Here is a 16,827-nt window from a genome sequence, read left to right on the forward strand (position 1 = left end):
CGATCTTGTATGTCTTTTAACATAGAAACAACCTTGGATAGCGTTTCCTGTCACCATCCGAAACAAACTAATTTAAAGGGATCCCTGAGTTCAGGTCATAGTCCGTTTACAACGGCGCTGAGCATGGGAGAATCTAATTCCTCTGTTTTCATGCCTGAACATTGGCTCATAATTTCTCACACCCTCTCAACATAATCCTCAACATCTTCATCCTTTCTTTGTGTGGTTTCCATAATTTTAGACCAATTTGTTTTCTTTGGGAACACCTTGTGTAAGGCTTCCCAGCACCTTCCCCAGAATTCGTCATTGGGCGGTCTGGTGCCAGGAGCGGCACCGACAGTTTCGCGATGTGTTTTAAAATCTTGGAATTTCGTCTCGAATTCGGCAAATTTGGTGTCTTTTAACCATGCTTTTAGCAGAATTTGGCCATCTAATATGCTGGGCTCATGGCACATGACGATTACTTTTAATTGGTCTATGGCCTTTTCAAGACTGGTTTTGGGGTCTGCCGTAGTGAGTCCAATTCTCATCCCAATCCTCATCCTCATCTTTTTCCCGATCCTTAGGGGCATTTGACGGGTGTCCTTTTGTTTCTTTAGCAACCATCATAAATGGGTTTTTACCATGTCTGGGACAATTTACCTGCTCTGTTCGTTTATTTGCTTGCTTTTTCCCTTTAGTACACTGCTTGCTGACCTGTAGGCTTTTCTCTCGTCGTTTTTCAGCTTCCCTTTTCCAATCCCCAAATGCCGACCAATATACTTTCTTTTTACCTCTTCTACCTGGGTCTCTGTCTATAAGACACTCCTCTAGACATGTTACTCTTTCTAAATTAAAGGAACCATCAGGTGGAAATGGCCTGTTTCCATCCTTAGTCCATTTTGTCCAATTTTGTAAGTGGTCAATTGAAGACTGACCACAATTCTGGAGCATAAAATAGGCTGGCGTGCCCTTTGGTGGTGTTTTACTTGCTCTGGCACCCATTCTGATTGATTGAAAATTTTTACAGTTTCTGATCTCACAATCCTTTTTGGTCAACTGAGTTCTCTACGCCCACTTCTACTGGCCATCACGTGGCCTAAAAAGGCTCTTAATTCGGGCTCAGTCTGGGTGTGCGAGATATATTGCTGAAAACGGATTGACGATCCCCCGATCACTTTTTACTCTCTACCAATTTAAGTGTTCCTAAGACACAACCTCTCCTGTTGAACCCCCTGTTATGTCTTTCCAAGAGCTCACAGACAATAGTAGCACAATAATACAAAGCTAAAAAAAAATTAGAGATGACAAAAATTGCAAAAACCCAGAGGGGTATACAGATCATAATTCTTACACTCTAACTAAACAAATAGTCAATTCTCAGTCTGCGTTGTACGCCCTTACAGACTGAGTCCTTAACAGTAAAACTTATTACTTTAAAATCCTGTCTTTCAAGGATAAGTCCTATCTTTCAAGGACGAGCGTCCCTTTTTACTTTTCCTCTATTTCAAGGATATCTCTCCTTTTCTTTCAAGGGTAATCGTTTCTTTCCTTCAAGAAACAGGGACCTCTACAGACGTCTCTTCTTACCTTCCTTTCAAAAATCTGCCCGGCCTGTTTTCAGGTTTCAGGTTTTCAAAATCTGTCTCCTTTTACTGTCAAGCTGAAAGAGGAAGTGATAACAAAAATTTCAACTCAACCCTGAAATGAGTCTTAACAGATCGCAGTACTCCCGCCGAGACAAACAGACTACACTACTGTACTGTCCAAGGAGGAACCCCTTTGGTGACTAAGCACCACTGATAACTGGCCAGTTAGGGTCCGTTCTTAGAGAGTCATCGTGTTCTTGTCCGTTTACTCACCGGTAGGTAGTAAGCGATCTCGGTGGAACCTCCAAGTTTTACTGTCGAAATCTCGACTCCGAGTAAGACTCTAAAACACAAGCAATACCGTCAGATTGTTAGTTTATTTTACTTGCACAAGGAGAGCATCCCGCTAAGTCAAAGGCTAGCAGAGACTCTCTACAGAATTACAGATTAACAACATTTTTATACAGTAAAGTAAACAGGTTATGGTTTCATCATGTGTCTTTCAAGTCAGACAAAGGGACAAAGAGTTCTTCAATCCTTAACTAAGCTTCTACATATTTCTAAAGTCTGGCGTAGAGAAAGACTATTGATAATACAATGGGTAGTTATTTATTCCAGACTATTTAATTAAGACCATCAGTATTGTTTGGAATGTAGTTACTTCATACAATATGTTTCTTCTGTTATCTGGTGGCCAAGCCTTTGGCCAGGTGGCCTGCTTAAGGTTCCCTTTACTCATGTAAATGGTCTTTGTTTACAACGCAGATAAGGAACGGTTTACAGTGTTTAGTCAAGGTTAACAAGTTTAAGGAAGGAAGGAAACGAGGACATTTCTGCAGAGGCTTCTGGGAGGACCAGGACTCCATTTTGTTTGTCAAAAAGGGGCACATGTAACTATATTCAGTTTTAAAAGGTACATTTCCACACTGAGCTTACAGTCGCTTGCCATTTTAATTCTCCATCCCACTCCCACCTCTATCCTCGGTCTTCTACACTGTTCCAATGAAGCTCAATGGAAGCTCAAAGGAACAGCACCTCATCTTTCAATTAGGCACTTTACAACCTTCCGGACTCAACATAGAGTTCAACAATGTCAGATCATAACCACTGCTCCCATTTTTTCCAGACAGCAGGTACTGGTAATGATTCTGCTATTCATTCAATCACTCACGCCTTCCACCTTATCACAGACCTTTCTGTTTGTTCTTTCCTCTTTTTCCCTGCCTCTGTACTTGCTTAAAAATCAGTTACATCTGTAAGATTTTGCAGTTCTAACGCAAGATCACAGGCCTGAAACATTAACTCCGTTTCTCTCTCCACAGATGCTTCCCGGCCTTCTGAGTATTTCCAGCATTTTCTGTTTATATTTTATAACAAGAACTTGGATAAAGATTCAATAAGTAAAGTAGCAGACAACAAAAACTTAAGAAAAAAGTACACAGGAGTTCACACATTTACCCTAACATAACAATATTAAATGGCAGTGATACAAAAGTTGCATCTCAACTATTACATCAAGCAGTTGAATAGGAAATGTTGGGGGGAGGGAATCACAGGAACACTGTCCCTTTTAAGACATTTTAAGGCCCCTACATGTCATTTAATTGCCCCCTGCATCACTTACGGGATACTCGCTTGTATACAGTCCTGGGTCACCATTGTGTAAGGAAGTTCAATGCATTGGCCTTGTGAATAGTCATACATGGAGAAACCTTGAAACCAGCTGTTATTGTCACTCCTAGAATCCTTAGTTGTTGACTTATTGAGAACCATGTACAAGAAATACGGGGCTCAATTTTAATTAGGAACGGGATTGGTGCATGGGTGTCCGAAGCAAGCGGTGCACCTGGAGGAAGAGAATGGAGCGAGGCCTGGCCAATTTTAACCGACATGCTTTAGTTTAATATTGCACATCTGTCTCCCACCTGAAGCCGGTGGGAATGACGTTAAGGCAGATGGGCGGGAATGGGAATTGTGGCAGGAGCCGAATGCCACCAGGGATCTAAGGGAATGGTGTCTGGTGTAAGTTAGGTGCTGGGGGGGGTGCAGGGGTAGGGTTGCAGAGCCGATACCAGTTGGGAAGGTCAAAGGAATGTTTCCAAAAATTTAAAAAACGTAACTTACCCTGGCCATTCTGCTGTCTCCTGCCAGGTTTCTCTGGTGAGTTTGCAACTAGGCAGGCCTCCCTGTAAGTTCCAGTAAAAACAACATTGTGGTGCTGATGCTATCATCTGGCTGTGATTTTAGCATTTTAATTAGGCCCGATGATAGCATCAGTACAACTCATTCCATGCATTGTTTCAGTGGTGTTGGTTGGCGGTTAAAATTGACCACATCATTTTATAAGGAAGCATCTGGTAGCAGTTAAGAGGTGGGAATACCAATCAGATGTCTGATCCTTTGATCCACCATTCTTGAGTAGGCTTCAGTTGAGATTTACTAAAAAATTGCAGCTTTTGGAATAATGATAGACCTGTTGAACTACTGTCATTAAGGTTTATTGTGCAAGAGCTCAGACGAACCAATCATTTCGGCAAAAGTGAACATTCAATTATCACTCACAATGCAGCAGTTATCTCTGTTACATTGTGATTCTGACAATTGAATGTGATAAAGCCTCTGGGCATTTTCGTTAGTCAATAGGTATATTTTTTCAAAAAGAAAATACTGCAGATGCTGGAAATCTGAAATAAAAACAGAAAATGCTGGAAAAACTCAGGTGGTCAGGCAGCATCTGTGAAGAGAGAAACAGAGTTAACGTTTCAGGTCGATGACCTTTCGTCAGAACTGGAAAAAAGCAGGAAATGGAACAGATTTTTAAGCAAGTGAAGAGGCTGGGAAAGGGGGGAGGGGAGGAAAGAACAAAAGGGAAGGCCTGTGATAGGATGGAAGGTGGAAGAGATTAAGAGACATTAAGAGATATTCAAGGCAAAAGGAGATGGTAATGGAACAGGTTAAGAAACAAAGGATGGCTCTAGATGAAGTGTAAATTGTGCTGGCAGAATGAAAGACAGCTGCCATGTGTGGGAGAAGAAAAAAAGACAGACAAAAAGTGTGGATAAAAAATATATATATATATGTATGATAGGGGCTGAGGTTATGATCTAAAATTGTTGAACTCTATGTTGAGTCTGGAAGGCTGTAAAGTGCCTAATCGAAAGATTACGCTGAGCTTCCGTGGAACAATGCAAGAAGCCGAGGACGGTGAGGTCTGGGTGGGAATGGAGCGGTGAATTAAAATGACAGGCGACCAGAAGCTTGGGGTCCCCCTTACGGACTGAACGGAGGTGTTCCGCAAAGCAGTCACCCAATCTGCATTTGGTCTCCCCAATGTAGAGGAGACCACATCGTGAGCAGCGAATACAGTATACTAAATTGCGAGAAGTACAAGTAAATCGCTGTTTCACCAGGAAGGGGTGTTTGGGGCCCTGGACAGTGGGAAGGGGGGAGGTATAAGGACATGTGTTGCATCTCCTGCGCTTGCACGGGAAGGTGCCGAGGGAAGGGGAAGGGGTGCTGTGGGTGATAGCAGAGTGGACAAGGCTGTCGTGGAGGGAGCGGTCCCTACAGAATGCTGAAAGGGGAGGTGAAGGGAAGATGCGTTTGGTGGTGGGATCACGCTGGAGGTGGTGGAAATGGCGGAGGATGATCCGTTGAATGTGGAGGCTGGTGGGGTGAAAGGTGAGGACAAGGGGAACTCTGTCATGGTTCTGGGAGGGAGGGGCAGGGTTGAGGGCAGAAGTGCGGGTGATAGAACGGACACGGTCAAGGGCCGTGTCAACCATTGTAGAGGGGAATCCTCGGTTGAGGAAAAAGGAAGACATGTCAGAAGCACTGGTATGGAAGTTGGCATCGTCAGAGCAGATGCGGCAGAGACGGAGAAACTGGGAGAATGGAATAGAGTCCGGACTCATTTTTCCTTTGTGGCACTTACATGTTATGATATTGGCCCAGAAATTCGGGTCCCAACGCGTGAGTACGGACGGAGTACTCACGCGTGGACCCGATGGAAGTGCTGGAATCTTGCATGCACTGCGCATGCGCGGGAAACCGGCACTTCCGATCCTCTGAACCAAGGGGTTCAGAGGTCGAACGCGTGCACGCGGGAGTCTGTGCGTGCGCGTTGAACTTCCTTTTTTTTTTTATACAGGTTTTAACGTGTGGGTAAGTCTGTACATTTTAGAAATGTAAAAAGCAGCCGTAAGGACTTCATTTTCAAAAGTAAGTGGTCAATTATTTAAAATTAAAACATTTTTTCCCACAGGTTTTTTACTTTTAAATACTTTAAAGCAAGGTAAGTTTATTTTTAGCCCTGTTTTTTTATAAAATTATTTTTTTCAAAAATTTAAATTTTTGTTTAATAGTTATTTAATGTCATTTATAGTTTATTTACAAAGTGTGATGTTTTTAAAAAATGTATTTGAAGGTAAAGTACAGTTTTACAGCCTCAGCATTCATACGTTTTGACAGGTCTATCTGTCAAGACTTATGAATGGAGCATTCCCTGCTCCGATTGGCTGCCTGTTGCTCACGTGATCCCAGGGGACGCTTCGCACTAACTACGCCCCTGGGACACGCCAGCATAGCGCGCCGGCCTCTGGGACAGGTCTCGGAGAGGAATTCCACGCTGGCCAAGAGGTCAACTGCCGGCGCACTAGGTAAGTGTAGGTCGGGGGCTTGCACCCGCGGGAAGCCCCCGACCCGAATTTCTGGGCCGATATTGAAATAAACATGTTTGTGATCTTTAATGGTCACCCTGGCCGTACTGTTAGAATATCTAACATTATGGTCATTTGTAACTTTGCCCTCTTTGGGAAAGTTCCAGCACGTTGGCATAGTGGTTAGCACTGTTGCCTCACAGTGCCAGGGACCCGGGTTCGAATCCAGCCTCGGGCGACTGTCTGTGTGGAGTTTGCACATTCTCCCCGTGTTTGCGTGGGTTTACTCCGGGTGCTCCGGTTTCCTCCCACAGTCCAAAGATGTGCGGGTTAGGTTGATTGGCTATGATAAATTGACCCTTAGTGTTAGGGAGATTAAATACATGGGGTTACGGGGATAGGGTGGGATATGTGTTGGTGTAGGGGTTACGGGGATCGGGTGGGATATGTGTCGGTGCAGGCTCGATGGGCCGAAATGGCCTCTGTCTGCACTGTGTGGTTTCTGTGATTTCTGTTAGTCCAGGATGTTCTGTAACCTCCCAGACTTTTGGGGACCACATATATAGTCTAATTTCTCTTTTTGCTACTGAGATTGTCAACACTACTCCAAATAGCATTTACTTTTACCATAACTGTCTAAGTTCTCCCAGATTTAGTTTGTTCATTTTTCTTCCAACTTGGGTTAGTTGAGTTAATTTTAAAGCATCTTTGCAAGTCCAGGCAAACCTGACAGGTGCCCATGGGTTGATTTCCTATCTGCAGCAATTTCAGTTAAAGAATGCAGCCATAATTTGAATTATTTTATTGGGGAATTTGAGACTGTTAAACTGGGAAGTCAAGTAGATTAGTCACAGGACAGGATCTCTCTTTTCCTGCCAATTTACTTTCCTCTTTCTCTTGAAGGGATATTGACAATAATTCTTATACAGAAAAAATCTGCATCAACTATCTGTAAAGTTGGCCTTTACTCAATTATTAAATAATATCTGCTTTCAGATAGTATTATTAAACTAGTTTTGGATTTACACCCTTCAATAATAAAAGTTTTCCATAATTCTTTATATATTCTTGGATCGTGCATTTTAGAATTTAGTTCTGTAGTAATCATGAAATTAGACAACCATGAAATTAGACAACTGTGAAATTAGACACACATCTGAGAGATTGCTTGCAGGCAGTTGTCTCAGTCAGGGATCAGGGAGGTGCGTCCAGGTATATAACCTATAAATACAGCATCACTAAAACAGTCTATGCTAGCATATTCTTTCTGTATGGCTACTAAGGTTTGCTCAATGTTTATTTACTGTAACAATAGTATCATGGGTCACAAATTTAAGTTGTACAAGGCCAGATCTAGGTTAGATGTCAGGAGGTGGTTCTTTTCCCAGAGAATAGTGGACCTCCGGAACAGGCTGCTGTCTCGTGCGGTGGAAGCTGATTTGCTGAATTCCTTCAAGCGAGAGCTGGACCTGTTTCTGGCTGGGGTGGAGATCACCTCTTACAGAAGGTAGGTACTACAGGAATTCAGGGCCAGAATGATCTCCTGGACTAGTTTCGATCGCCTAGATAGGTTTGAGAAGAATTTCCCAGATTTTCTTTCCCAAATTGGTAAGATTTTAAAATTAATTTTGCCTCTCCCAGATCACCACATGGTTTCGGGTGGGGTGAAATGTATATATATTTTTTATTCATTCCTGGGATGTGGGCGTCGCTGGCAAAGCCAGCATTTATTGCCCATTCCTAATTGCCCTCGAGAAGGTGGTGGTGAACCGCTGCAGTCTGCGTGGTGAAGGTACTCCCATAATGCTGTTAGGGAGGGAGTTCCAGGATTTTGACCCAACGACGATGAAGGAATGGCGATATATTTCCAAGTCAGGATGGCATGTGACTTGGAGGGGAACTTGAAGGTGATGGTGTTTGATGTGCCTCAATAAATCCGAGACTCGATGTTAGCGAAACAAAACAAGGCTTTTATTGACTTAGAAGGTAACACACAGGAGAGAGATATCTTCCATCCAGAGCTCTGCCGTACTGGATGTGCTGCAGGCTGGGCCAGCTTACATAGGGGCCAGGTATGGGCGGAACCCTACACATAGTACAATACAATGGGCCAGGTATGGGCGGAGCCCTACACATAGTACAATACAATGGTGAGGAAACGGAACAGAGGTAAGGGAAATGAAACTGAAACCAACCACAGTCACAGGCAGTGATGAATGGAATATTTCATCACAGTGTTCCCATGCGACTGCTGCCCTTGTCCTTCTAGGTAGTAGAGGTTGTGGGTTTGGGAGGTGGTGGAGGGAGTGAATGCTTAAGATGGTGGATGGGGTGTCACTCAAGCAGGCTGCTTTGTCCTGGATGGTTTTAAGCTTCTTGAGTGTTGCTGGAGCTGTACTCATCCAGGCAAGTGGAGAGTATTCCATCACACTCCTGACTTGTGCCTTGTAAGTGGTGGAAACACTTTGGGGAGTCAAAAGGTGAGACACTCGCCACAGAATACCCAGCCACTGACCTGCTCTTGTAGTCACAGTATTTATGTGGCTGGTCAAGTTAAGTTTCTGATCAATGGTAACCCCCAGGATGTTGATGTTGGGGGATTCAGCGATGGTAATGCTGTTGAATGTCATGGGGTGGTGGGTAGACGCTCTCTTGTTGGAGATAGTCATTGCCTAGCACTTGTGTGGTGTGAATGTTACTTGCCATTTATCAGCCCAAGCCTGAATGTCGTCCATGTCTTGCTGCATGCGGGCATAGACTGCTTCATTACCTGAGGAGTTGCGAATGGAACTAAACACTGTGCAATCATCAGCAAACATCCCCATTTCTGACCTTATGTTGGAGGGAAGGTCATTGATGAAGCAGCTAAAGATGACTGGGCCTAGGACACTGCCCTGAGGAACTCCTGCAGCAATGTCCTGTGACTGTGATGATTGACTTCCTACAACCACCTTCCTTTGTGCAAGGTATGACTCCAGCCAGTGGAGTCTTTCCCCTGATTCCCATTTATTATGTCCGTGTATAATTGAGACACGGACAGCAGGAGTTGATTATAACAAGTCTTTACTGAATGGAGACAAACGGGAAACTGAAACTACAGAAGGCTGTTAGGGCCTTTTATACAGGGGTGGTCACTGCCGGTACTGCAGGCTAAGACAAGTTATTCCCTTAAAGGTACATACACAACAATTCCTCCCCTTTTAGATAAACAGTACATAACATTCACTTAACAACTAAATAATAACTAATTACAATTACGGTTGCTAGATACATTGGTTGAGGTTAAGCAATTATAAGTTCAGTCTTTGAGGAGGCTTCCTGATTCTGTCTGGATAACGCCTCTTTGGGGTATCAGGTTCTTCTGGCGAGGTTGAGTCGGGATCAATGTCGTTGTTTGGTTCCTCTGCTTCCAATATCACCGATTCTGCGGTAGATGCAATTGGTACTTCGGTTTCATCGCCAGGTGTATCAGATCGTGGTGTGGAGTTGACGTTATCCAGTGACTCCAGAATCTGGTCAGCATGGCATCTTACAATACTCTCTACAATGTCCACGGTATACATTAGAGGTCCTTGCCGTGTACAGATCGTTCCTGGCTGTCATTTCTCTGTGCGGTAGTCCCAGGCCAAAACTGGTTGGCCTATCTTAAAACTCCTGGTCGGCCTTTCATTCATATTCTGAAACTGCCTGTTCTCCACATCTCTTCAGACGTTTGGCTTAACCAAATCCAAGCGGCATCGTAGTCTTCGATTGAAGAACATCATGGCTGGAGTTTGGTTGGTAACCGCATGTGTCGCATTCCGGTAGGCAAACAAGAAGTTATCCACCTTGTGTTGTAGGGGTATATCTTCATTACACATTGAACAAACCTCTCGGCCAATCCATTAGTGGCTGGATGATATGGGGTGGATGTGTAATGCTTAACACCATTGTTCTTTAAGAACCTCCAGAACTCTTCAGACACAAACTGTGGTCCATTGTCAGAGCAAATCTGTTCAGGCAGCCCATTTCTGGCGAATGTGGTTCGTAAGACTGTGATAGTTTTTTCTGTGGTGGTTGAGGACATTTTTATTACCTCTGGCCACTTTGAATGTGCATCCACCGCAATTAAAAACATCGAGTCCATGAAGGGACCAGCAAAATCAATGTGCACCCTTTGCCATGGAGATGAGGGCCACTCCCATGGATGTAGAGGAGCTTGTGGTGGGGCGTTTTGGACCTTCTGGCATCCTGTACAGCTCTTGGCCATCTCTTCAATTTCTCTATCAATTCCCGGCCACCACACAAACGCTCTGGCTAAGTTCTTCATTTTTACCCCACCCAGATGACCCTCATGAAGCTCATTGAGCACTCTATCCGTCAATTTAGGTGGAATTACTACTCTGGATCCACACATCAAGGTCCCCCTGCACACTGACAGCTGTTCTCTTCTCGGCGAGAATGCTGGCAGCAGTGGTTTGCCATGTGCTGGCCATCCCTTCACCGTTAAATCATAGACCCAGGAGAGTGTCGGGTTATTTCGTGTTTCCTTTTCTATGTTTGCATTCGTCACAGGGAGACATTCGACTATAGTCGAGTGGAATAACTCCACTGGATCCACTGCCAGTTCTTCTTCCACCATCAGTAACGGTAGGCGCGACAATCCATCAGCATTCCCATGCTGTTTAGTTCCCTTGTACTCGATGTCATAGTGGTGTGCCCCTAGGAAAAGGGACCACCTCTGCAGCCGTTGTGCCGTCATTATCGGTACGCCCTTCTGAGGGTTGAAAATGGAGACGAGAGGTTGATGATCCGTTAGTAGAGTAAATTTCTGACCGTGCAGGTGGTGATTGAACTTCTTCACCCCCCACACCAGGCTGAGGGCCTCTCTGTCAATCTGAGTGTAGTTACGCTCGGCTGAAGTTAACGAGCGTGACGCAAAAGCTATCGGCCTCTCTGAACCATCAAGGAATTTATGTGACAGTACCGCCCCAATGCCATAGGGAGACGCATCACACGCCAGTGATGGGTTGTAGTGAGCCAATACTTTTCTTGAAGTGATTAGGTCCTTACTCTCCTGAAAGGCTCGCTTACATTCATCGCTCCATTTCCATGCTACTCCCGTTCGTAGTAGGGTGTTCAGTGGATACAGAATTGTGGACAAATTCGGCAAAAACTTATGGTAGTAATTCACCAATCCGAGGAATGACCTCAGTTGTGACACATTTTCAGGCGTCGGAGCCATAACTACCGCTTCAATTTTGTCAGGGGACTTATGCAACCCCTCTTCATCAATCACGTGACCACAATACGATATCTGTTTCTTAAAAAACTCGCACTTGGGGCGATTGGCTCGCAGCCAATGTTCACGTAGTCTAGTGAGCACCTGCTCTAGGTTGGCAAGGTGTTCACTGTTATCTTCACCTGTCACTAGGATGTCATCTAAGTAACACTGAGTCCCCGGAATCCCTTGCAGGACTTGTTCCATCGCTCTTTGCCAGATCGCCGGAGTTGATGCTACTCCTAATACCAGTCGATTATACTGGTAAAGACCTTTGTGAGTGTTTATCGTGAGATACTTCCTAGAGGATTCTTCAACTTCCATCTGCAAATATGCTTGTGCTAGGTCAATTTTTGTAAAACGCTTCCCTCCAGATAGTGAGGCGAAGATATCTTCTATCCTTGGAAGAGGATATTGTACTGTGTGAAGGACTGGGCTCACCGTCACCTTGAAGTCCCCACAGATGCGAACCTTCCTTGGCTCCTCAGACTTATTGCTTAACGTTTTCTTCATGACAGGAACGATGGGTGTCGCCCACTCGCTCCAGTCTACCTTAGATAACATGCCTGCATTCTCCAGATTCTCCAGCTCTGCCTCGACGGCTGGGCGAATTGCATATGGTACGGTCTTGCTTTGAAAAACTTGGGAATTGCATTCTCCTCTATTTTTATCGAGGCGGTTACGCCTTTAAGAGTGCCCAGTTCTTGTTGAAATACATCTTTGGCGTCAGCTAAGATTGTTGACAATCGTCCAGGAGTGACGTCGTCATCCTTTTTACCCGCCACCGTCAGTGCCTGAATGGAGTGCCAGTCTAAACTTATCTTTCTGATCCATTCACATCCCAATAACGGTGGTCCACCATCTTGCAGAATGTAGAGATACAATTTCCGTATTTTCTTGCCGTTGTATTCGACAGGCACCCTTATTTTTCCTCTGGGGTATACTTTTTGCCCCGTATACGTCCTCAAGACAATGAATGTCTCTCTCAAGGGTATGTGTGAGAATAGCCGCTCGTAGTCTCGTTGATTCATGACGGTTAGAGCTGATCCTGTATCCAATTCCATTTTGACTTGGGACCCTGCTATCGTGAGGGTGACCCAAATGGTTCGGTGATCCTCTTTTGCGATTACGTTGTGAAGTTTGAGACAGCTTAGTCTCTTGTTCCCGGATTCACTATCGCTCATCTGGTCTTCGGAACTACTGTCCGTCATCTTTTGTACTTTCCTGTACGGTTCCTTAGTAGCCTTTTTGTTGTCGTTGGTCTTCTTCCCAGACCTGCAAACTCGTGCAATGTGTTCCATCTTTCCGCATTGCCTGCATATTTTGTCCTTGGACCAGCAGTCCTTCTGGTCATGGTTAGTTCTGCCGCAGCAATAACATTTTGCAAATCCCCGTGTCATTTCGTGGGTGCCGTATTCCTGTGGCTTTTGTTGTATTTCCGCAGCTCCCCTGGCTGCTGCTTCGTACGATACTGCCACGCTGAAAGCCTTATCTAGCGTCAGCTCTTTCTCTGAGAGTAACCTCTTCTGGGTTCCTTCACTCAGGAGTCCACAGACAAATTTGTCCCGTAGGGTATCTGCCAGTCCTGCTCTGAACTGGCAGTGCTTTGATAGCTTGCGTAGTTCCGTAAGGTACTCAGCATTGCTCTCATCTTTATGCGGAGTTCTCCTGTGGAATTTAAATCTTTCTGCTATCAGCAGCGGTGCAGGGTTTAGGTGTTCCTGTAGGATAGCAACAATTTCGTTAAAACTCTTCGCCTTCGGTTTGGCTGGAGCAATCAGGTCCCGCAATAGGCCGTATGTTCTTGCGCCCATTAAGTTTAGCAGCACCGATGCCTTTTTCTCATCGGCTATTTCGTTTGCCTCGCAATATACCTCGACTCTTTCCACATACGTGGTCCAGTCCTCTATTGCATTATCAAAGGCAGTGATACAGCCAGTCTTCGGCATCTTGGAAATCTAAAATGGCGCCTCCCACGCTTTGCCTTCTTCCCCGATGGATTAAGATGGCGCCTCCCGCGCTTTGCCTTCTTCCCCGCTGTTGCTAGCGCTGCTTTCTGTGGTTTCCGTTGCAACCTGCAGCTCCTCGCGGCTTTCTGCGCGTTTAATATATATATTTTTTGTTATTTTATTATTTTCCCGTCGTGGAACAACCCTGTGGGACTCTTGCCTCCCTCTTCTCGGGTCTGTACGCTGCCCGGCTTCGTAGCACCGGCCGCGCCCTGTGTGTTCCACCCTCTTTCTCTCTCCTCTTCCCGACAACGCTGCTCGGCCCTGTTGCAAGCCACCCGCTCGAGTTCTAGACCGCCGCAGCCCAGGAAGGATCAGTGTACTACCTGCCACCAGCCCGATTAGCTGAAGCACCGTCGACAGGAACCAAGCCCCGCTCTCGACAGCCTCTCCTGCAATCTTCAACTCCGCTGACTCAGGGGCGGATGCCCACGGTCGATGCCCGTTTCTACTGCTTCTTTCTTCCTTCTGGCCTCGACCTCTGCTCACTTCACTTCAGGAATGGATCCCATGAGGTGGTGCAGACTGTAGGTAAGTTCGTATCTGCTCAAGTTCGTATCTGCTCGTCGCCAATATTATGTCCGTGTATAATTGAGACACGGACAGCAGGAGTTGATAACAAGTCTTTACTGAATGGAGACAAATGGGAAACTGAAACTACAGAAGGCTGTTAGTGCCTTTTATACAGGGGTGGTCACTGCCGGTACTGCAGTCTGAGACCAGTTATTCCCTTAAAAGGTACATACACAACACCATTGACTTCAATTTTACTAGGGCTCCTTGATGCCACACTCGGTCAAATGCTGCCATGATGTCAAGGGCATTCACTCTCACCTCACCTCTGGAATTCAGCTCTTTTGTCCATGTTTGGACCAAGGCTGTAATGAGGTCGGGAGTCGAGTGGTCCTGGCGGAACCCAAACTGGGCATCAGTGAGCAGGTTATTGGTAAGTGCCGCTTGATAGCACTGTTGATGACACCTTCCATCACTTTGCTGATGACTGAGAGTAGACTGATGGGGCGGTAATTGGCCAGATTGGATTTGTTCTGCTTTCTGTGGACAGGACATACCTGGGCAGTCTTCCACATTATCGGATAGATGGCAGTGTTGTAGCTGTACTGGAAGAACTTGGCTAGTTCTGGAGCACAAGTCCTCAGCATGACAGCCAGGATGTTGTCAGAGCTCTCAGCCTTTGCTGTATCCAGTGCGTTCAGCCATTTCTTGATATCACGTGGAGTGGTCACTGCTACCAATACTGTCATGGACAGATGACTCCAAAATAGGTAGATTGGCGAGGATGAGGTCAAGTTGGTTTTTCCCTCGTGTTGGTTCTCTTGCCACCTGCTGCAGGCCCAGTCTGGCAGCTGTGTCCTTCAGGACTCGACCAGCTCGGTCAGTAGTTGTGCTACTCTTGGTGATGAACACTGAAGTCCCCCACCCAGAATACATTCTGTGCCTTTGCTACTCTCGGTGCTTCTTCCAAGTGGTGTTCAACATGGAGGAGTACTGATTCATCAGCTGAGGGAGGGCAGTTGGTGGTAATCAGCAGGATGTTTCCTTGCCTATGCTTGACCTGATTCCATGAGACGCCATGAGTCAATGTTGAGGACTCCCAGGGCCACTCTCTCCTGCCTGTATACCACTGTGCCGCCACCTCTGGTCTGTTCTGCCAGTGGGACAGGACATACCCAGGGATGTTGATGGATGAGTCTGGGACATGGTAGAAAGGTATGATTCTGTTAGTAGGACCATGTCAGGCTGTTGGTTGACTAGTCTGTGGGACAGCTCTCCCAATTTTGGCACAAGTCCCCAGATGTTAGTGAGGAGAATTTTGCAGAGTCGACTGAGCTGGGTTTGCTGCTGTTGTCTCCGAAGCCGGTGCAAAGATATTCTTATTGTTTCTTATAGCGGCTTGCTAGGCTATTTCAGAGGGCAGTTAAGCGTCAACCAGGTAAGGATGGCAGATTTCCTTATTAGGACACCAGATTTTATTTTTAAACGACAATCCGGTTGTTTCATGGTCAACATTACTGATACTAGCTTTTTAATTCCAGATTTATTTAATTAACTGAATTTAAATTCCACAACTGCCGTGGTGGGGTTTGAACTCACGTCTCCGGATTACTAGTCCAGTAAAAAACCACTGTGCTATATGTTGTGCTACACAAAGTAATGCAATTGTGTGGGACAAGCTCTATGGATCAGATGGTCTTTACCTGTCCGTCATTGTTCGTATGTTCACCTGTATTTGACATTGCTCAAATTTAAACTTCAACTCAGGGAAATATCAATGCTGATGTTGTGGATTCTCTTAACACTAAATTTGATTCTCTCAACACTAAATTAAGTACTCTTGAATTACTTAAAAAGGATGCAAATTGCTAAAATAATTATTTCTTGGGTAAATATTGCTAAACTGAATACTATTTAACGGGAACATCCAATTACATAACTGTAAAGATTTCCAGTGATGTTGAGACTGTATATTTTCATCTCTTCTCCCCACCCCCTCCCTTGTATAAACTTCCGAGGTGGTCGGGCATGTCACAGCTTGTAGCAGAAGAATTTCTGCTCTGCTGAGTTCAGACAAGGTCTCCATTAACTCCAAACCTGTGAGGAAATCATTAGAAACAAAACGTTGAAAACTGCCACATCCCTACAACAAGCAGGGAAACAAATGGTACAGGCATGAAGTCAGAATAGAATCATCCGCTCTGTATCACTGAATAAATTTACCTACCTCAGAGATCATTCACTGCCTTTGAGGGATGGGGAGGGCCAAGGAACAGGCCTTCCAAAAAAGCGATGAAGCTTCTGGGCTGTCTACTAGACTGCAAGATGTGACAGGTCTTTACCAGCCCTCAGCTTCTTTGTGTCTTCAACATAATAGGAGTACACAAGTGAGCAACAGTTCTGTAGTCATACTATTAGTCACTGCAGGTCTTTGGAAATGCTAATGTTCTGTTGCATCCTCCCCAGCTCCTGAATGCTGTCAGCTGATAAGATACAAAGAATGGGCACTTCACTTCCCAGAGTGTCACTGGGTAAAAGTTTAGCTTAAAAAGGCTAATCTTTACAAAATCATCTCTAGTTTGCCTCACATCTGTTGAACTAGTCTCCAGAAATGTATCTGCCATCTAACACTAGTTTAATGGTGTTGCCTGACCTGCTGAGTTTTTCCAGCATTTTCTGTTGCTATTTCGGATTTCCAGCATCTGCAGTATTTTGCTATCGTACTATTAAGTTCACCATTAAGCTTTATTTTATCATGTTAGGTAGGTGCCCTCTTTCACTATAGTATATTGATTTTCCACATGTCAATTAAAAGTAAA

This window comes from Somniosus microcephalus, chromosome 6, assembly GCF_052327205.1.
Source record: "Somniosus microcephalus isolate GS21.2 chromosome 6, FLI_Smic_1.0, whole genome shotgun sequence".
Taxonomy (NCBI): domain Eukaryota; kingdom Metazoa; phylum Chordata; class Chondrichthyes; order Squaliformes; family Somniosidae; genus Somniosus; species Somniosus microcephalus.